At 39.6% G+C, this 23,141-nt stretch overlaps 1 protein-coding gene across 1 annotated transcript in view; it reads right to left on the reverse strand.

Annotated features, from left to right (window-relative positions):
- The window catches only part of LOC136392017 (membrane cofactor protein-like), a 284,107-nt gene that overhangs the window by 198 nt on the left and 260,768 nt on the right, over positions 1 to 23,141 (reverse strand). The window lies entirely within an intron of this gene.

Raw genomic sequence — 23,141 nt, forward strand, 5'->3', positions numbered from 1 at the left:
ACAGAATGGTTTGTCCATTGCACCCTTTGCCCAAAAGTAAATGACTGCCCCCTGTTCCCTTGAGAGGACCCCGTGTTGTTGAATTATTAAATACTATGCCATTAAGTATACTGGGCCTCAATCGATGCAGCCCTTGCCATTTCGGAACTAAATGTTTTATTGAAGACAAAATACATATGCTTGAAAAAGATAAGTACAAACATGTTTTAAATTAAAACACTTTGTTTTATTGATTTTTAGAGAGAGAGGAAGGGGGAGAGAGAGAAGGAAAAGAGAGAAACGACGGCTTTATTGTTCCACTTATTAATGCCATCATTGGTTGATTCTTGTATGTGCCCTGACTGGGAATCAACTGATCAACTGTACCCTGCCAGCGCCCAAGAGTGTTTAAGTGTCAAATTAGTGGATGTAATTAATGCCATGATTGGTTGGATGAGAAGGAAGAATTAATAGGAGGGAGACTTTTGTGGTGAAGCAATCTCAATTCTAGAACATTAAAAATGAGCCAGATTCATAACCACAGCCTAGTAGCCTATGTTTACAGAGGCCCCTCATGCCCTCGGCATTACAGGAAAAACCCAGAGACTGGGCTGCCAAGCCTCCCGCACAGTGATACTGCCATCTTGACCCTCATAAGAGAGGTTCAATAGAACTGAGACTTTCCCAGTCTAATGGGATCGGTGCAGGTTTATCCACATTTGCATTTCCTGATCAATCAGTGTGGTTAAATTCTGACTAATCAAGACAGTGTGTTTTCGACCAATCAAACTGTGGATTTGGAGCCCTCATTTTCTTGGGAACATAGCAATCCAGGCCAGGGAGAGAAGTCTTCCTACATGAGCCGGCTTCACACCTATTAGGGGGAAGGACATTTTCAGTTTTCACTGAAGACTTCCTTTTTCCTGCTGGAGATAAATCACTTGGACCGAGGTTGCCAGGGTCGCATTGTGGGCCATCTCCCAGTCCTGCTGTCCCACAGTCCTGCTGTCCAGCAGTTGAGCTGTTATGTAGTCCTGCTATTTCACGATTAAACTATCTCACACCTGTGCTGTCCCACAGCCGTGCTGTTTCAGGGTTGAGCAGTTTTCACTGAATAAATTCCTTCCCCTCACCGCACCTCAAACTGGGGTCTTCTGTTGGCATTGAATTGGCCATGATTATCTCTGTCAACAAAATAACACCATAGTGTCTTTGATTATGAAACCCAGGCACTCCATATGACACTTAATTATAGAAGGTACAAGTAAGGAGACAGTGAATGGGACTCAGTGAGGGGAGTTATCATTTCTCTTCATTCTTACTTTTATAAAAGTGACCTAACAGAAATATCTGTGGCTCAATGTTGGCATTTACTGTGACAACAGAATCTATTTTTCTCTGCTATCATTCTACACAATGAGATACATCAATTATATCTCAAAGCTGGAAAACCTACCCATCTTATCCAAATGTCAGTAGATTACAGACTTGAAGCCACAAGCTGCAACCTATGTCCCAGGATAGCAGAGCTGTTGTTTGTTTCTGATATTCGGTACTAGGCTTCCCCCTGTAACATACAATAATTAAGTGTTTTTAATAGCTGCATAAATTATCTGTGGCTCCTCCTGCAAAAATCGACATTACCTTTTTTGTGTAGGTTTTTTAGGGCTAGCAAGTGAATTTTCTGGGTTAGTAACTTTTTGTACGTGAATTATACATAGGGTAATTGTTCCCTTTCTGCTGGTATGCAAATGAAAGGGAAGGAAAATGTTTGACCTCAGACTCCAATGTTGTACGTCTCCATATTAAGCAATAAGGGGCAGAGTTTAGTCATTTAAAAATGTTAATTTCAAAAAAGGAAACCAAAAAAGGACCAGTTGATACCAGATAAAGAAATTATAAATAACCTTTGGGAATAAATGATAAACCTCTGAATAAAGACATTTTGAAAGGCTAAGAAAGGGCTTGTTAAATGCCCTAACAGTCCACAGGAGGGCAGCAGTGTTACAATTTACAAAGAATTCATTTCAGTGTAACCTTTCATAGATGAGCCTGGAAATGATAAAAGCATTGCAGATTAAGGGGGGAAAAAAAGAAAGAAAAATGAGTGTAGTCACTCTATTTTGCATGGTTTTTGGAAGTCAGTATAGTATGTTAAATTCTGTTCTTGAATAGAAGTTTGCAAAGTCTTAAAATATGTAAAATAGTTTATTCTGAGTTACACTATTCGCTGTCAGGCATGTATTATTACTACATTATAGAATAGCAGAGTTGCCTTTGTTCCTTAAACTTAGACTTTGCTTTAACAAACTCAAATTCCTCCAGTTCTAGCTCTCTTCAACATTCGCCGAAAACGTATCATTAGTTATCTTGAATGTTCTCCCTGCATATATTATAGCAATATACAAGTATAAAAAATAACCCAAGTTAAACCCAAATAAAATTTGTTAAAATTATTACTTATAGTCAAGCTAATTTTCCTCCAGTGTTGGTATTAGAAAAATTGCTTCTGTGCTTTTAAACCACAGATCATCTTGTTTGTTAGCCAGGCATCAAGCCCTTGACTGAAGTCTTAGGCAATTTTGGATATCTTTAATAGGCTGATTTACTGAAACTTCACATTTCTTAAGTAAATACAATTTTTTTGCTTTTATCTTTTTAAGTTTCCATGTCGAAACGGACTGTGGGAGTGAAGAGTCTCTAATGAAGAGGTTCTCAACCTTACCTGTGTATTAGAAGCACTCGGAAAGCTTAAAAAAGTCTCTCTGCCCAGGACACATTGCGGATCAATTATGTGGGAAAACTCTGGGTAATATGGACATTTAAATGATGTTTATTCTTTAAATGCATGAACATGATATATATTTCACTGTTTTGTATCTTCTTTAATTTCTTTCTTTAGTATCCTATAGTTTTCTGGGTACGAGTCTTTTATATACCTGGTTAAATTCATTCCTAGGTATTTTATTCATTTTGAAGCAATTGTGAATGGTATTGTTTTCTTGGTTTCCCGTCCTAATAGGTCATTATTGGTATATAAAAATGCAACAAGCTCTGGCTGGTTGGCTTAGCAATAGAGCGTTGGCCTGGCATGTGGAAACCCAGGTTCAATTCGCACCCAGCACACACAGGAGAAGCTCCCATCTGCTTCTCCACCACTCCCCCTCTCCTTCCTCTCTGTCTCTCTCTTCCCCTCCCACAGCCAAGGCTCCATTGGAGCAAAGTTGGCTCAGGCTCTGAGGATGGCTCAATGGCCTCTGCCTCAGGTGTTAGAATGGCTCAGGCTGCAACAAGCAATGCCCCAGATGGGCAGAGCATCGCCTCCTGGTGGGCATGCTGGGTGGATCTCCGTGGTGCGTATGCTAGAATCTGTTTGCCTCCTGGCTTCTAACTTCGGAAAAATACAAATAATAATAATAATAATAATAATAATAATAATAATGCTGCAACTGATTTCTGGATATTTATTTTGTATTCTGATACTTTGCTGAATTCATTTATCTGTTCTAGTGTTGTGTGTGTGTGTGCGTGTATGTGTGTGTAATCTTCTTTTTATATTATATCATGTTATCTCCAAAAAGTAACTGTTTTACTTCTTCCATTTCAATTTGGATGCCTTTTATATCTTCTTCTTGTCTTATTTTTATGGCTAGGACTTCCAGATGTACACTGAATAAGAGTGGTGATAGCGTACATTCCTGTCTTGTTCCTGATCTTAAGGGAAACACTTGTAGTTTTTGCCCCTTGAATATGATGTTGGCTATGGGGTGTCATATATGGCCTTTATTAGATTGAGGTTTTCCCCTCTATTCCCACATTACTGAGAGTTATTTTCATAAATATGTGGTGGATTTTATCAAATGCTATTCTGCCTTTATTGATATGATGATGTGATTTTTATTCTTTATTTTGTTTATGTGGTGTATTGTGTTTATTGATTTGCAGATGTTGTACCAACTGAACATCCCCTGAAAAAAATCCCACGTAATTGTGTTTTATGGCCTTCTTAATGTATGTGGGATCTAGTTTGCTAATATTTTGCTGATTAATTTAGCATCTAGGTACATCAGGGATACAAACTTATAATTTTTTTTAGTGTCTTTATCTGGTTTTGGAATTAGGATAATGATGGCCTCATAAAATAAAGTTGGGGTCTTCCCTCTTGTTCAAATTTGAGAATCCTTTGAGAAGGACAGGTGTTAATTCTTTGAATGTTGGATGGCATTTACCTATGAAGTCACCCAGTCCAGGACTTTTGTTTGTTGGGAGTTTTTGATTTCTGCTTCAATTTCACTAGCTGTATTCTATTTAGATTCTCTGATTTTCCTGATTCAGTTTTGGAAGATTGTATGTTTCTAGAAATTTATTTATTTTATCCAGATTCTCCCATTTTTTGGCACATTATTGTTCATAATATTTTCTTAGAATGGTGTGTAATTCTTTGTTGTCTGTCGTTATGTTTTCTCTTTCATCTCTGATTTTTATTTTTTCGGGTCCTCTTTTTTTCCTTGATGAATCTGGCTACAGGTTAGTCAATCTTGTTTATCTTTTCAAAGAACTAGTTCTTGGTTTCATTGATCTTTTGTATATATCTATATCTATATCTATAACTGTATATATATATTATGACTATATATATATTGTCTCTATTTTATTTATTTCTGCTCTGATCTTTATTATTTCCTTCCTTCTACTCGCTTAGCTTGTTGTTCTTTTTCAAGTTCCTTTAAGTGTAAGGTTAGATTGTTCATTTGAGATTTTTCTCTTTTCTTGAGTTAGGCCTGTATTGCTATAAATTTCCTTCTTAGGGCTGCTTTCACAGCTGTCCCATAAATTTAGGGTTATTGAGTTCTTAATTTTATTTGTTTCAAAGTATCTTTTGATTTCTTTCTTGATCTCACTAGTTGATAACATGTTATTTATCCCCAGATTGGCAGAGCATTGTCCCCTAGGACTTGCCAGGTAGATCCTGGTCGGGTGCAGGAGGGAGTGAGTGTCTCTGCCATCCTACTTCTCACTTCAGAAAAATAGAAATAAATAAATAAATAAATAAATCTTTATTATGCTGTTTGGGATGAAATGCTCTGATGCTATTAATTAAATTCAGTAGATATAATATGCCATTTAAAGCAGCACTTTCATTGTTGATATTCTGTCTCGAAATTCTATTCATTGATGTCAAAGCGGTGCTAAATCCCCCGCTATGCCTATAGTGCTATCAATATCTGCCTTTATGTCTATCAACATATGTTTTACAGCCTGACCAGGCGTGGCGCAATGGATAGAGTGTCAGACTGGGATGCAGAAGACCCAGGTTCAAGACCTCGAGGTCGGCAGCTTGAGCGCAGACTCATCTGGTTTGAGCAAAAAGCTCACCAGCTTGGACCCAAGGTCGCTGGCTCGAGCAAGGGGTTACTCAGTCTGCTGAAGACCCGCAGTCAAGGCACATATGGGAAAGCAATCAATGAACAACTAAGGTGTCGCAACAAAAAACTGATGATTGATGCTTCTCATCTCTCTCTGTTCCTGTCTCTCTGTCCCTATCTATCCCTCTCTCTCACCCTCTCTCTGTTCCTGTAAAAAATAAAAAAAATTGCTTTACATATTTAGGTTTTCCTACATTGGGTGCATAAATGTTTACAAGGGTTATATCCTCTTGGATTTCTTTCTTTATCATTATGTAGTGTTTTGCTTTACCTCTTTTGATAGCCTTTATTTTAAAGTCTATGTTGTCAGATATAAATATCGCTACCCCAAATTTTTATTCATTTCCAATTGTAATTCATCTTGTAGCTATTTGGCCCACTGTGTATGGGACTGACCCTCAGGCTGTCTGTCTGTGAGGCTCTACCTTAACCAAAGCATGCAAGTTGCTGTGCAGGTGCTGACCCTGGGCAGCAGAATCCACTTCAGCTGTGTATGGTGCCTGGTGAGCTCTCCTTTGAAAATGTTGCCTGTACAGTTAATTGGATACTACTCTGATGTCTGAAATTGGCCCTTAGCTGTTTTGGTTCTGAGCTTCTTAGGAGAGAACCGGTGCCGACCAATGTAAGATGCAGCCTGTGACTGGCTCTCAGCAACCTGCATGGAGCTATGAGCAATCCACAGTTTGTGGCTGCCTCTGCTGGACTTAGGTGTGTGTGTAAGGACCAAGCTGTACATCAAGGTCAACTTGACTTGGGGCCGGTCAGCAAAAGACTGAAGGCACCCTGAGATCTGCCAGCTCCTTGTTAGTCTCATCCACTGAAAGAGCCACTGGAGAGTTGTTGTGCCACCAGCCAGCAGGGCAGTTCTACTGCATCTCCTGTTAAAGGGAAGCAGCAGTAAGATTCTTGGGAAAGTCAGCGAATAGCTCCTACCTCAAAGAAAAACAAATGAGTCATAGTCAGACCCTTAATCTGTCTAGAACTCTATTTCCTGGCCAAGGCCACCAATTCCACAGTAGGGCCTAATCTTTTTAGGGTGGGCAAGAGGGATTCCTGAAGTTGTGTGGCTGTTATTTTCCCTCAAGCTGATGCCTCACAGATGGGAGTGCTCCACCCATGAAAGTTGATAGCTTCAGTATTGGACAATAATTCATTAAAGAAGTCATGGTGGCTGTCCCCCACTGTGTCTCTCACCAGAGTCGCAAACTTCAGACTCTCCTCATACATCTCTAGTCAACTCATCCTTCTTTTCACAGAATCCCAGGATAAGTGGCTGTTACCAAGACTCTATACATTGGCCCATTATGAGGGATCCCATGTCTCTGTGAATTCCTGTCTCTTTCTGGCAGACAGAAACCTCACAGCTCTTCAGTCAAATGCTATGTGGGCACCTCTTCACATTCCTGATGCTCTAGGCGGGGGATTCCAGCTTGGGTTTTCAGCCCCACACTTCTCAGTGTTACTCTCTTGCAGCTGCAATAGCCCCCCAGAAGCTTCGCGGCTGCTCTTGCGAGCAGGGCCAGCCCTTTTCACGTCTCTGCCCTTTCTACTTGTTTTAATGTGGCTTCTTCTGTGAATCCTTGGTTAGAAGACCCTTCTTCTTTAAGTCCTGAAGTGGGTTTTCAGGATGGTTGTTCTTAAATTTAGTTGTGACTCTAGTTTGGTCCTGGAGGAGGCGAGTGTGACATCCACCTACTCTGCTGCCATCTTGGATCCTTCTCCAGGAATATTATTATTAACTATTTTGTAAATGTAAGATTTTTTAGTATCTCTAGAAGCATTTCTAAGAAGGAGGGTAATTTCACTTCATCCCATTTTTAAAATATAAATACTTTCTTTAAAGAGGTGAATCACTTGCTGGTTGTTTATCTTTTGGTACAACCAGAAAATAGCGGGATATGAATACATGAGGCTTTTATTGTCTTGAGAATCAGCTTAGTATTCCAGAGATGGGAACAGTTTTAATATCCCATAAAATGCAGCATACTAACTGGCAATTTGGAGCTAGTCATGGATTTAATATGTCTTGAACATTTAATATTACTTCTATTCCTATGTTTTTGGTAGAATTGTTTTCTAAAGAAAACCACTCCGTGACCTTGGCTCCGCCTTTCAGAATTTTGTGTACTCTGTAACATCTTTGGTGTGGTAGTCCAGTTTTCCTAGTAACTTTGTGAATGTGCTGTGAAAGGTTGAATTTGCTTATGTAGTATATATGATATTAATATCTGAGTAGAACTTTGATATAAAAGGTATCAATATTTGAAGATATTGATACTCTATTAGAAACAATTAGCCTCCAAATTTTAAACTGGAAAGTCACTGGAATAAGGTTTAGAAAGTAGTCATTAACTACATGATTACGTTTTTGGTACATATGTTAAGAATTGTGTACTAGTTGAGATGTTTGTGTAACTTATCGTCAAAGCAGTCAATAATCCCCATTGTAAAATAATTATTTTAAACAAAAAAATTAAAACCTTTTAATTTAAAAATGCTTGTTTTGGTGTCATTTAAAAAATATTCTCTGCCCTGGCCGGTTGGCTCAGTGGTAGAGCATTGGACTGGTGTGCAGAAGTCCCGGTTTTGATTCCCAGACAGGGCACACAGGAGAAGCGCCCATCTGCTTCTCCACCACTCCCCCTCTACTTCCTCTCTGTCTCTCTCTTCCCCTCCAGCAGCAGAGGCTCCATTGGAGCAAAGATGACCCGGACGCTGGGGATGGCCCCTTGGCCTCTACCCCAGGCGCTAGAGTGGCTCTGGTCGCAACAGAGCGATGCCTCGGAGGAGCAGAGCATCAACCCCTACCTAGTGGGTGTGCCGGGTGGATCCTGGTTGGGTGCATGCGGGAGTCTGTCTGACTGTCTCTCCCCGTTTCCAGCTTCAGAAAAAAAAAAATTCTCTACACAAAACTATTTTCCTTATAGGTTCTAGGAATTGACAAGCTATTTGACAACAGAATATAAGTTATATTTACACATATATATCAATATCACACACATATATATGTTGAAATAAGAAACATAAATTTGAATTAGAACCTTTTGTAAAAGTTAATTTATATCGATAAGAATAATAGTCTGCGTCGGCTTGGCGTGCAGAAGTCCCGGGTTCGATTCCCGACCAGGGCACACAGGAGAAGCGCCCATCTGCTTCTCCACCCCTCCCCCTCTCCTTCCTCTCTGTCTCTCTCTTCCCCTCCTGCACCCGAGGCTCCATTGGAGCAAAGATGGCGCGGGCGCTGGGGATGGCTCCTTGGCCTCTGCCCCTGGCGCTAGAGTGGCTCTGGTCGCCACAGAGAGATGCCCCGGAAGGGCAGAGCATCGCCCCCTGGTGGGCGTGCCAGGTGGATCCCGATGGGGCACATGCGGGAGTGTGTCTGACTGTCTCTCGCTGTTTTTAGCTTCGGAAAAATACAAAAAAAAAAAAAAAAAAAAAAAAAGGAATAATAGTCTTTGGTTTAAAAATACTTCAATTAGTCTTTAAAAAATAAATAGTACAGTCATCCCTGCTGCTAAGCATCACTATATTCTTAAAAATTAGTCAGTAAAAAATACTGCTCACAAAATTAGGAGATATTTCAAAATGAATATGAAGCAATAAAATATCCCCTAAGTTTTGTGAGCAGTATGGGTGCAGGAAACTTATCTGCTGTATTTAATTCTTGATTATTTCTTCTCAAATTCATCTTTCTAAATGTTTCTCACCAGAGATTAGAAAGGAAAGGAGCACTTAAGGTCTATTAAAAGGTCTTTATAGCGTAAAACAGTATTTACTTTGGTCCACTCTGATTCCCTCTTAATTTCCTTCTCAAAGACAAGTTGCTTGGGCCCAAATTGTGCTACTAAATTTTATACACTTGTAAAACAAAACTTGTAAAAATGCAATTGCATTACGAGTGGCAGTCCCTGCTCTTTGCCCACTGGCTCATTTGAAGAAAATTCTGCCTGATGTGAGTCTTTGGATAAAGGAAGGACGTATTCCAACTGAGCGGAGAGTGCTACCTGAGCTAGGTGTGGTCGTTTCCTTTTCTAACACCAACAACCCACACACTAAGTTAATTTTCCTTTTCTGAAATACGTGGCTTAATGGTTACTCTGCCTTTAGCAAGTGAGGGGGGATGCACACACAGATTAATTCAGATACAACTTGAGGTTATCTGAGGCTACTCCCTACAATGCTGCCTACTGATAGGTGATATGTGTAAATGAGATAGCTTTTTATTCAAGGAGGGAGAGAAAACCACCAACGCCAGAAATTAGAGTGTGTCCTGTGTCCCTAAGAAATGTTCAAAGTCACACTGTTCACGTTGTACCAAGCTAGCATTTGCTGTTTTTGAGTGTTAGACCCTTCTAACATTTTATACAGTGTGTCTGTATAGTCATGGTGCACTTTTGACCCGTCACAGGAAAGCAACAAAAGACAATAGAAATGTGAAATCTGCACCAAATAAAAGGAAAACTCTCCCAGTTTCATACCTATTTAGTGCAGTTCGATGTGGGCTCACGAACAGATTTTTTAGGGCTCCTTAGGTAGCTATCCCGTATAGCCTCTACAGATTGGTCACTGACTGATGGCCTACCAGAACAGGGTTTCTCCACCAAACTGCTGGTTTCCTTCAACTGCTTATCCCACTGAGTAATGTTATTCCTATGTGGTGGCGCTTCGTTATAAATGTGCCGATATTCATGTTGCACTTTGGTCTCGGATTCGAGTTTAGGAACACAGTGAAGTTTCCTCTGTACTGTCCATATCTTGACCGACATGGCCGTGGGCTGCTCTGCTGTATACACGGTGTTATGTCATCATCTGCTCATGCGCACATGCTGCCACATCATCCTACAAACCTGGGAGGATTTTCCTTTTATTTGGTGCATATTTCACATTTCTTTCGTCTTTTGTTGCTTTCCTGTGACCGGTCAAAAGTACACCACGACTCTACAGACACATTGTAGAAGTACACAACTGATCTAAATTTTTATGGACTTTTTTAGACGTTTTTGTTTGTTGACATTAGAATAAGTAAACAACAAAGCCATACATTAATTGAATGACTTCTTTAAATTGCCAAAAAATTGACCTGACCTGTGATGGCTCAGTGGATAACACGTCAACCTAGAATGCTGATGTCACCGGTTCGAAACACTGCACTTGTCTGGTCAAGGCACATATTGGAGTTGATGCTTCCTGCTCCTCCCCCCATTCACTCTCTCTCTCTAAAATGAATAAATAAAATAAATTGCCAACAAATTGAAAAATATTTTTTTCCAGGATCTCTGAATTAGTAACATTTATTGTTATCTATGTTGGAAGCACAGCAGATATTATGGTCTTTATTAATTATACTTTCCTTGATTAAAATAACTTGTACCTATAATGTATTTTCCCCCTTAGGTGTTTTTTTTTTAACATTATTTTTCCATTTTTTAAAATTAAATTTAATGCAGTGACATTGATAAATCAGGGTACATATGTTGAGAGAAAACACCTCCTGATTATTTTGACATTTGATTATGCTGTATACCCCTCACCCAAAGTCAAATTGTCTTCTGTCACCTTCTATCTGGTTTTCTTTGTGCCCCTCCCCTCCCCCACCCCCTCTCTCCTTCCTTTTTTGCCCCATCCCCCCCACCCCCCAACCTCGTTGCCATCACATTCTTGTTCATGTCTCTGAGTCTCATTTTTATGTCCCATCTATGTATGGATTCATATAGTTCTTATTTTTTTTTGTTACTTATTTCACTCCATATAATGTTATCAAGGTCCATCCATGTTATTGTAAATGTTCCGATGTCATCGTTTCTTATGGCTGAGTAGTATTCCATAGTATATATGTAGCAAAGCTTTTTAATCCACTCGTCCTCTGACGGACACTTGCGCTGTTTCTAGATCTTCGCTATTGTGAGCAATGCTGCCACAAACATGGGGGTGCATTTCTCCTTTTGGAGCCGTTCTATGGTGTTCTTGGGGTATATTCCTAAAAGTGGAATAGCTGGGTCAAAAGGCAGTTCGATTTTCAATTTCTTTTTTTTTTTTTTTTTTTTTTTTTTGCATTTTTCTGAAGCTGGAAACAGGGAGAGACAGTCAGACAGACTCCCGCATGCGCCCCACCGGGATCCACCTGGCACGCCCACCATGGGGCGACGCTCTGCCCATCCTGGGCGTCGCCGTGTTGCGACCAGAGCCACTCTAGCGCCTGAGGCAGAGGCCACAGAGACAACTCCAGCGCCCGGGCCATTTTTGCTCCAATGGAGCCTTGGCTGCGGGAGGGGAAGAGAGAGACAGAGAGGAAGGCGCGGCGGAGGGGTGGAGAAGCAAATGGGCGCTTCTCCTGTGTGCCCTGGCCGGGAATCGAACCCGGGTCCTCCGCACGCTAGGCCGACGCTCTACCGTTGAGCCAACCGGCCAGGGCCTCGATTTTCAATTTCTTGAGGAATCTCTGTACTGTTTTCCACAGTGGCTGCACCAGTCTGCATTCCCACCAGCAGTGCAGGAGGGTTCCCTTTTCTCCACATCCTCGCCAGCACTTATTCTGTGTTGTTTTGTTGATGAGCGCCATTCTGGCTGGTGTGAGGTGATATCTCATTGTGGATTTAATTTGCATTTCTCTAATGATTAATGATGTTGAGCATTTTTTCATATGCCTATTGACCATCTGTATGTCCTTTTTGGAGAAGTGTCTACTCATTTCTTTTTCCCATTTTTTGATTGGATTGTTAATCTTCCTGGTGTTGAGATTTACAAGTTCTTTATAAATTTTGGTTATTAACCCCTTATCAGACATATTGTCAAATATGTTCTCCCATTGTGTAGTTTGTCTTTTTATTCTGTTCTTATTGTCTTTAGCAGTACAAAAGCTTTTTAGTTTGATATAGTCCCATTTGTTTATCCTGTCTTTTATTTCATTTCCTCGTGGAGATAAAAGAGCAAATATATTGCTCTGAGAGATGTCAGAAAGCTTACTGCCTATGTTTTCTTCTAAGATGCTTATGGTTTCATGGCTTACATTTAAGTTTTTTTTTTATCTATTTTAAGTTTATTTTTGTTACTGGTGTAAGTTGGTGGTCTAGTTTCATTTTTTTTGCAGATAGCTGTCCAATTTTCCCCAAACCATTTGTTAATGAGGCTGTCTTTACTCCATTGTATTTCCTTACCTCTTTCTCAAATATCAGTTGTCCATAGAGCTGTAGGTTTATTTCTGGGTTCTCTGTTCTGTTCCATTGATGTATATACTGTTCTTATGCCAGTACCAGGCTGTTTTGAGTACAATGCCTTGTAGTATAACTTGATATCAGGAAGTGTGATACATCCCACTTTATTCTTCTTTTTTAAGATTGCTGATGCTATTTGTGTTCTTTTTGGTTCCATATAAATTTTTGGAATATGTAATCCATATCTTTGAAGTATGTCATTGGTATTTTATTTGGTATTGCATGGAATTTATTGATTGCTTTGGGTAATATAGACATTTTAATGATGTTTATTCTTCCTAACCATGAGCACGGTATATGCTTCCAATTGTTTGTATCTTCCTTGATTTCTTTTATCAATGCTTTGTAATTTTCTGAGTACAAGTCTTTATTCTCCTTGGTTAAGTTTACTCCTAGGTACTTTATTTTTTTGGTTGTAATAGTGAAGGGGATTGTTTCCTTAATTTCTCTTTCTGACTGTTCATTGTTGGCATATAAAAATGCCTCTGTTTTCTGAGTATTGATTTTATATCCTGCCACTTTGCTGAATTCATTTATCAGGTTCAGTAGTTTTTTGACTGAGACTTAGGGTTTTCTATATACAATATCATATCATCTGCAAATAATGATAGTTTTACTTCTTCTTTTCCAACTTGAATGCCTTTTATTTCTTCTTCTTGTCTGATTGCTGTGGCTAGGACTTCCAAGAGTATGTTAAATAAGAGTGGTGAAAGGGGGCACCCCTGCCTTGTTCCTGATCTTAAGTGTATTGCTTTTAATTTTTGCCCATTGAGTATGATGTTGGCTGTGAGTTTCTCATAGATGGCTTTTATCATGTTGAGGTATGTTTCCTGTATTTCCACTTTGCTGAGAGTTTTGATCATGAATGGATGCTGGATTTTATCAAATGCTTTTTCTTCATCTATTGAAATGATCATGTGGTTTCTCTCCTTCCTTTTGTTTATGTGATGAATCACATTGATTGGTTTACAAATATTATACCAGCCTTGGCTCCCCAGAATAAATCCCACTTGATCATGGTGTATGATTTTTTCCATATATTGTTGGATCCGGTTTGCTAATATTTTGTTGAGGATTTTAGCATCTATATTCATCAGAGATATTGGTCTGTAATTTTCTTTCTTTGTGTTGTCTTTGCCTGGGTTTGGAGTCAGAATTATGCTCGCCTCATAAAATGAGCTTGGAAGTCTTCCTTCCTCTGAAGTTTTAAAAATAGTTTGAGAAGGATCGGAGTTAGTTCTTTGAATATTTGGTAGAATTCACTTGTGAAGTCATCAGGCCCTGGCCTTTTCTTTGTTGGGTGTTTTTTGTTAACTGTTTCAATCTCATTTGGTGTAATTGGTCTGTTCAGGTTTTCTGATTCTTCCAGATTGATTTTTGGAAAATTGTATGTTTCAAGGAATTTGTCCATTTTACCTAGGTTGTCTAGTTTTTTGGCATACAGTTCCTCATAGTACTATCTTACAGTATTTTGTATTTCTGTTGTGTCAGTTGTTATTTGCCACTCTCATTTCTAATTTTATTTATTTGAGTCCTCTCTCTCTTTTTCTTGGTGAGTCTAGTTAAAGGTTCATCGATCTTGTTTACCTTTTCAAAGAACCAGCTCCTAGTTTTTTTTTGTTTTTTTTTTTTCATTTTTTTGAAGCTGGAAACAGGGAGAGACAGTCAGACAGACTCCCGCATGCGCCCGACCGGGATCCACCCGGCACGCCCACCATGGGGTGACATCTGCCCACCAGGGGGCGATGCTATGCCCATCCTGGGTGTCGTTATGTTGCGACCAGAGCCACTCTAGCGCCTGAGGCAGAGGCCACAGAGCCATCCCCAGCGCCCGGGCCATCTTTGCTCCAATGGAGCCTTGGCTGCGGGAGGGGAAGAGAGAGACAGAGAGGAAAGCGCTGCGGAGGGGTGGAGAAGCAAATGGGCGCGCTTCTCCTGTGTGCCCTGGCCGGGAATCGAACCCGGGTCCTCCGCACGCCAGGCCGACGCTCTACCGCTGAGCCAACGGGCCAGGGCCAGCTCCTAGTTTCATTGATCCTCTGTAATGTTTCTCTAGTCACTATGTCATTTATTTCTGCTCTGATCTTTATTATTTCCTTCCTTCTACTACATTTGGGCTTTACTTGCTGTTCTTTTTCTAGTTCTTTTAGATGCAGGGTTAAGTTGTTTATTTGAGCTTTTTCTAGTTTTTTAAACTATGCCTGTAGTGCTATGAACTTCCCTCTCAGTACTGCTTTTGTTTTGTCCCATAAATTTTGAGTTGTTCTATACTCATTGTCATTTGTTTCTAGGAATGTTTTTTATTTCTTCTTTATCTCATTCTTAATCCATTCGTTATTTAACAACCTGCTATTTAGTTTCCTTGTGTTTTAGAATTTTTGAGCTTTTCTGTTGTGGTTCATTTCTAGTTTCATGCCGTTGTGATTGGAGAAAGTGCTTGATATGATTTCAATCTTCTTAAATTTGTTGAGACCACTTTTGTGCCCTATCATGTGGTCTATCCTAGAGAATGTACCATGAGCACTTGAAAAGAATGCATATTCTGCTGCTTTAGGGTGAAAGGTTCTGAAGATATTTATTAAATTGAGTTGATCTAGTGTGTTTAATAAGTCTGCTGTTTCTTTGTTAATTTTCTTTCTTGAGGATCTATCTAGTGATGTTAGTGGGGTATTGAAATCCTCTGCTATTATAATATTGCTATTGATCTCGCCCTTTAAATCCATCAAAGTCTGCTTTATATATTTAGGTGCTCCTATATTAGGTGCATAGATATTTATAATAGTTATATCTTCCTGTTGGATTACTCCCTTTATCATTATGTAGTGGCCTTCTTTATCTCTTACTATATCCTTTGTTTTAAAGTCCAATTTGTCTGATATAAGTATTGCTACCCCAGCTTTTTTTTCATTTCCTTTTGCATGAAATGGTTTTTTTTTCCCATCCTTTTCCCTTCAATCTATGTGTATCTGTTATTCTAAGGTTTGTCTCTTGTAGACAGCATATGTACAGGTCCTTTTTTCTTATCCATGCAGGTACCCTATATGTTTTGATTGGATAATTTTTATCCATTTACATGTATGGTTATTATTGATATGTAGTTGTTTATTGCCATTTTATTCTTTATAGCTGTATTTCTTTTTTGCTATATTCTTTTCCCACTTTGATCTCTTTACAACAGGCCCCTTAACATTTCCTGCAGCATTGGTTTGGTTGTAATGAATTCCTTGAGTTGTTTTTTCTGTGGGAAGCTCTTTATTTCTCCTTTGATTTTAAATGGAGCCTTGCTGGATAAAGTAGTCTTGGTTGTAGGTTCTTGTTCTGCATTACTTTGAATATTTCTTGCCATTGCCTCTGGCCTCAAGTGTTTCTGTTGAGAAGTCGGATGTCATCCTTATGGAGGCTCCTTTGTAGGTGATAGCTTTTTTTCTCTTGCAGCTTTTAATATTTTCTCTTTATCACTTAGATTTGGTATTTTAGTTATGATGTGTTTTGGTGTAGGTTTCTTTGGGTTTCTCTTTAATGGAGTCCTCTGTGCTTCTTGAACTTGTGAGAGTTTCTCCTGCATTAATTTAGGGAAGTTTTCAGCTATGATATGATTGAACAAAGTCTCTACTCCTTGTTCTCTTTCTTCTTCTTCAGGAACTCCTATGATGCAGATGTTATTTCTCTTCATGTTGTGACAGAGCTCTTTAAGAGTTTCCTCAGACTTTTTGAGTCTCTTTTCTTTTTTCTTCTCTGCTTTGTTGCCTTCATTCAAGTTGTCCTCCAACGCGCTGATTCGATCCTCAGCTCTATCCATCCTGTTTTAATTCCTTCCATTGTGGTCCTTATATCTGATATTGTATTTGTCATCTCCAACTGATTCTTTTTTAATATTTCAATATCCTTTTTTATACTTGCTATTTCTTTATTTAGGTGTTCATAATGACCATCCATTGTTGTTGTAAGATCCCTAAGCATTTTTACAATAATTATTTTGAACTCTGCATCTGGAAGTGTGATTATTTCCAGATCACTCAGTTCATCTCCTAAAAGTTTCTCTTGTGGTTTCATTTGGCTTGCACTTCTTTGTCTTCTCATTATCTGTGTGTGGGTGTTTTATTGTAGAGTTGTTTGAGTCTAGGCTTGGTGTTGACTGCCTCCAGTTTTCAATTGTGTCATTTCTAGGTCTTCTTGGGTTGGTATCAGCTATTATTTGTAATCCACTTTTGGAATTGGGCAGCTTTGAAGTCTTGATTTGTTTCTTTCTTAAGAGGTGATAGTCTTGTTTACTGATCTCAGTAAGGCGCTTCCTTGCAACTGTATCCAGGAATGTGGTGGGTGTAACCTGAGACTCTGAAGGCCTCTTCCACCAACTAATCTCTCTGGGGGCAGAGTGTTTTCTCAACTTTGGTAGGGGGAGGTGTACCTCAGATCTCCATGGAGACTGGAGTTACTGCCCCTCCTCCCCACTTCTTGTTTCCAGCTGGGTTTTTTTTTAATTTTTTTAAACTTTTCTTTATAACTTTTTAGAGAGGAGAGAGAATGAGAGAGAGAGAGAGAGAAGAGGGAGGGAGGAACAGGAAGAATCAACTTCTATATGTGCCTTGACCAGGCAAGCCCAGTGTTTTGAAGCAGCGACGTCAGCATTCCAGGTTGACGGTTTATCCACTGCGCCATCACAGGTCAGGCTTCATCTGTGTCTTGTTTCGCTGATTGGAGTCAGAGAGATGTCTAGAGATCTCTGATCTGGAAGCAATTCAGTACTGTTTTGTGGAAGGATCATTCCCTTCCCCAGCTATGGCCGCCTCCAGCACGGATGAGTCAGTTTTTTAGGTCGTCTCCTGCATTCCTTAGCCCCTCACAGTCTGTCCCTCTGTCTCTCCTTCCCACTTGGGAGATAAGCTGGTCTTTTCAACACACCTTGCTCCCTGGTCGCCAGGCAAGTGGCTGTGAGCAGTATTTTCTGCTCTTTTCCCTGGAGTGAGATACTCTTTGGGCTCTCAGTCTCACCCCCTCTCCTCTGTTCTTGTAAGCAAGGGAGATTCAGTAAGTCCCTACCAGGTTTGCTGTGCCTTCTTCTTTGCTCCTTGGTTTTAGAGAGCTGTTCTTGTAGTCCACAGTTGTTTTCTCATGCTGATTTTTCCTAAATTGATTTATATTCCAGTTTGGTGGTGAGAGCTGGGTGTCTGTGAGTCCGCATACTCCACTGCTATCTTTAGTTCCCCCCAAAAAGAAATTTTTTGTTGCATTTTTATGAAGCTGGAAACGGGGAGGCAGTCAGACAGACTCCTGCATGCACCCGACCAGGATCCAACCGGCATGCCCACCAAAGGGTGATGCTCTGCCCCTCTGGGACATTGCTCTGTTGCATCCAGAGCCATTCTAGCGCCTGAGGCAGAGGCCACAGATCCAACCTCAGCACCCGGGCTATCTTTGCTCCAATGGAGCCTCGGCTTCGGGAGGGGAAGAGAGAGACAGAAAGGAAGGAGAAGGAGAGGGGTGGAGAAGCAGATGGGCGCTCCTCCTGTGTGCCCTGGCCGGGAATTGAACGGGGGACTCACGCACGCCAGGCTGACGCTCTACCACTGAGACAACAGGCCAGGGCAAAGATATTTTTAAAAAGCATTTTTACCCTATTTACTGTAAAACAATTTTCCAATAATATTTTTAGTTTAGGAAGTCAAAATTGCTCAGTAAACTGGCCGTAACAGACAGACTAAAGCTAATAGTGATGGCCATTGTGCTTTTTCATAGTAAATACTTCTGGGACGCCCACCCAGTGTCAGAACTATGTGTTACATTTGGATATTTGAATAGTTTTCTTTATGGGGGTAAGGGTCAGCAGTTGTGGTATTCAGCCAGTTCTCATGGGTTTGGCAGAACTGATACCTAAAATTTGTTGAGTTCATTGAACCGGTTAAAATAGCACTTGTAATCAGGGTTCTTAGTTGTGGACCTCAGCTGCCTAATGTGGAAATCACAAATTCTCACTCCTTACTCTTTTTTAACTTTCATCTGTACAACAGTGTATTCTAAGCAGCCCTAGTAATGTTCATTCTGTTCACAGGTTGAAAAATCTGATAGAACTATGCTTGTTATACTTATTAATTCATTTCATGAAACTCATTATACCTTTGATGGAATACACATTTTAATTCCCTCCTACAGTGAAAAGATGGTTCAGGATAAATCACACCGTCGATGATGCTTGATATTAGGGCAGAGAACTGCTTGTTAAATTACTTGAATCTCATCACTTGGGGGCAGCACTGTGAACCACCACTGGCAAGGACTGCACTTGTACTAGAGCAACTGCCTGAGGACTACTGTGGGCCTGACGTAATAATTACGCCTATCCCTGAAATCTCCAATACTCTTATATTTTCCTGAGTTTTGAAGTCCATTTATTTTATTTCCTGTAGTAGTACAATCTTTTTCTTCAGATATATTTTTATATAGAAATAAAATCAACAAAGGAGATAAGTAAGCATTAATACAAATTTAAAGAAACATTTATTTTATAAAACAATGATTGTATTTCAAGAAAATGATGATATAAAATTGAATTTCTTTTTTTTAATGTTTTATTTTATTGATTTTAGAGAGAGGAAGTTAGAGAGTGAGAGAGAAACAAGAATATTGTTCCTGGATGTGCCCTGACAGGGGATTGAACTAGCAACTTCTGTGCTTCGGGATGATACCCTAAACAACCAAACTCTCTGGCCAGGCCTAAAACTGAATTTCTAATCACAGTTACTTTCCATTAACTTCAGCATTCATTAAATTGATAGCAAGAGTTTCAGCATAGCTAGAGTGATTTAAACTTGTATTAAAAATATATAAGTATTTTGATGCACTAATTGTTTTTGTATGTGTGTGTTTGTGTGTGTGTGAGAGAGATCAAGAAACAGAGAAGCAGAGAAAGGGGAAGGGAAAGAGATGAGAAGTATCAACTAGTAGTTGCAGCGCTTTCGTTGTTCATTGATTGCTTTCTCATATGCGCCTTGACCAGGGGGCTCCAGCCAAGCTGGTGATCTCTTGCTGAAGCCTGAATCTTGGGCTCAAGGTCGCACCTTGTGCTTCCAGCCAATGACCTTTGGGCACAAGCAAGAGATCATGTGATCATGCCAATGATCCCACGCTCAAGCCAGTGACCCTATGCTCAAGTTGGTGAGCCCGGGCTCATCTGTATACACACTGATGTTTTAAGCAAAGAAAGTGAGAAACACAAAGTTATTTTGTTTTGCTTTCTTTAGCAGTTACTTTTTCCTGAACCTTTAGGAATTGTAAAAATAATCCACCAAGATAATTTCCTACTCAGACAGCTGTGTATATGTTATTTTAAAAATATATTGTACTACAAATAGAGTAATATGTATATTGTGTATTCTACAATATAAGATTTAAGGTTGAAGTGAAGGAATTGTGAATATTTAAAAGAGATAATAATATACAAAAAGTTTGATTTTATTATTATTAAATTTAATACAGTGACATTGATAAATCAGGGTACATATGTTGAGAGAAAACATCTGATTTTTTTTTTTTCTGAAGCTGGAAACAGGGAGAGACAGTCAGACAGACTCCCGCATGTGCCCGACCGGGATCCACCCGGCACGCCCACCAGGGGCAACGCTCTTTCCACCAGGGGGCGATGTTCTGCCCCTCCGGGGCATCGCTCTGCCACTACCAGAGCCACTCTAGTGCCTGGGGCAGAGGTCAAGGAGCCATGCCCAGCGCCCGGGCCATCTTTGCTCCAATGGAGCCTTGGCTGTGTGAGGGGAAGAGAGAGACAGAGAGGAAGGGGGGTGGTGGTGGAGAAGCAAATGGGCGCTTCTCCTTTGTGCCCTGGCCGGGAATCGAACCTGGGTCCCCCGCACGCCAGGCGGACACCTACCGCTGAGCCAAGTGGCCAGGGCCTCTCCTGATTATTTTGACATTTGATTATGCTGCATACCCCTCACCCGAAGTCAAAACGTCTTCCATCACCTTCTATCTGGTTTTCTTTGTGCCCCTCCCCTCCCCCACCCCCTCTCTCTCTTTCCTAGCCCCATCCCCCCAACACCCCCCATGTTACCATCACATTCTTGTCCATGTCTCTGAGTCTCATTTTTATGTCCCATGTATGTATGGATTCATATAGTTCTTAGGTTTTTCTGATTTACTTATTTCATACCTTATAATGTTATCAAGGTCCATCCATGTTATTGTAAATGATCTGATGTCATCAGTAAAAAAATTTTGAGCTTTTATGATAGAAGAGTGTGCCTTTATTACATAACCCAAACCCCAAAATTAATATAAAAGAATAATATATTATAAACCCAAAAACATAAAACATCTTAAAAATATTAATTTTATTTCGAAGCTATCTCCAAAATGACAGGCAAAACAAATTGCTGACAATCCAATATTTTAATCTTGGTCTATGCTCCAGATTTATTTTAAATCTTTTATTACATTGTAAATTATTTTATTAAAATTTAAGTGTGGAGATGACGTCAGAGTAATGGCGGGGTAGGAAGCGATACCGATAAATCTCCCCCAAAACTCAACAAGATCTTCAACCAGAAACAGAAAAACCTATACTTGGAGCTTCCAGATGCTTCGCAATACACCCAAAGATGCCATTAAGGAAGAGAAAATCGAATATCATGGATACAAAAGAAAGAGAGGTAACACAGCTAGATGAGGAAAAATCTATGGAGAAAAAATTTAATATATTGGAAACCTTGGAGCTAAATGACAGAGAATTCAAGATAGAAATCCTAAAAATCCTCCGAGATATACAAGAAAACACAGAAAGGAAATTTAGGGAGCTCAGAAAACAACTCAATGAACACAAAGAATATATGTCCAAGGAAATTGAAACTATAAAAACAAATCAAACAGAGATGAAAAACTCAATTCACGAGCTGAAAAACGAAGTAACAAAGCTTAGCTAATAGAACAGGTCAGATAGAAGAGAGGATTAGTGAAATAGAAGACAAGCAACTTGAGGCACAACAGAGAGAAGAAGAAAGAGACTTAAAAATAAAAAAAAATGAGATAGCCCTACAAGAATTATCTGACTCCATCAAAAAGAATAACATAAGAATAATAGGTATATCAGAGGGAGAAGAGAGAGAAAATGGAATGGAGAACATACTCAAACAAATAATAGATGAGAACTTCCCAAGCCTGTGGAAAGAACTAAAGCCTCATGTTCAAGAAGCAAACAGAACTCCAAGTTTTCTTAACCCCAACAAACCTACTCCAAGGCATATCATAATGAAATTGACACAAACCAACAGCAAAGAAAAAATTCGCAAGGCAGCCAGGGAAAAGAAGAATACAACATATAAAGGAAGGCCCATTAGATTATCATCAGATTTCTCAGCAGAAACTCTACAAGCTAGAAGAGAGTGGACCCCAATATTTAAAGTCCTGAAAGAGAGGAACTTTCAGCCACGAATACTATACCCATCAAAGCTATCTTCAAATATGAAGGAGAAATAAAAACATTCACAGATACAGAAAAGATGAGGGAATTTATCATCAGAAAACCCCCACTCCAGGAATTACTAAAGGGGGTTCTCCAATCAGATACAAAGAACAAAAAAAAAACAGAGCCACAAGTAAAAGCTCCAAGAAGAACACAATAAAACCAAATTTAAACTGTGACAACAACAAAAAGAAAGAGGGGGAGGAAATGGAGATTAACAGTAGCAAAGGACGATGGAGTGCAAAAGTACTCACAAAATAGTTCGCTACAATGAACAGGGTAGGGACCCTTTTCATTACTCAAAGGTAACCACCATTGAAAAAACCACCACAGAAGCACATGAGATAAAAAAGATAGCAACAGAGGAAAGATGTATGGAATACAACCAAATAAAAACAAAAGATAGAAAAACGAAAGAGAAGGATCAAACAAGACACAAAACTAACAGAAAGCAAGATATAAAATGGCAATAGGGAACTCACAAGTATCAATAATTACACTAAATGTAAACGGATTAAACTCACCAATAAAAAGGCACAGAATAGCAGAATGGATTAAAAAAGAAAATCCAACTGTATGCTGCCTACAGGAAACTCATCTAAGTAACAAGGATAAAAACAAATTCAAAGTGAAAGGCTGGAAAACAATACTCCAAGCAAATAACATCCAAAAAAAAGCAGGTGTAGCAATACTCATATCGGATAATGCTGACTACAAGACAGGAAAAGTACTCAGAGACAAAAATGGCCATTTCATAATGGCTAAGGGGACACTGAATCAAGAAGACATAACAATTCTTAATATATATGCACCAAACCAAGGAGCACCAAAATATATAAGACAGCTACTTATTGATCTTAAAACAAAAACTGACAAAAATACAATCATACTTGGAGACCTCAATACACCGCTGACGGCTCTAGATCGGTCATCCAAACAGAGAATCAACAAAGACATAGTGGCCTTAAACAAAACACTAGAGCACCTGGATATGATAGACATCTACAGGACATTTCATCCCAAAGTGACTGAGTATACATTTTTCTCCAGTGTACATGG

The sequence above is a fragment of the Saccopteryx leptura genome, chromosome 2 (assembly GCF_036850995.1).
Source record: "Saccopteryx leptura isolate mSacLep1 chromosome 2, mSacLep1_pri_phased_curated, whole genome shotgun sequence".
NCBI lineage: Eukaryota > Metazoa > Chordata > Mammalia > Chiroptera > Emballonuridae > Saccopteryx > Saccopteryx leptura.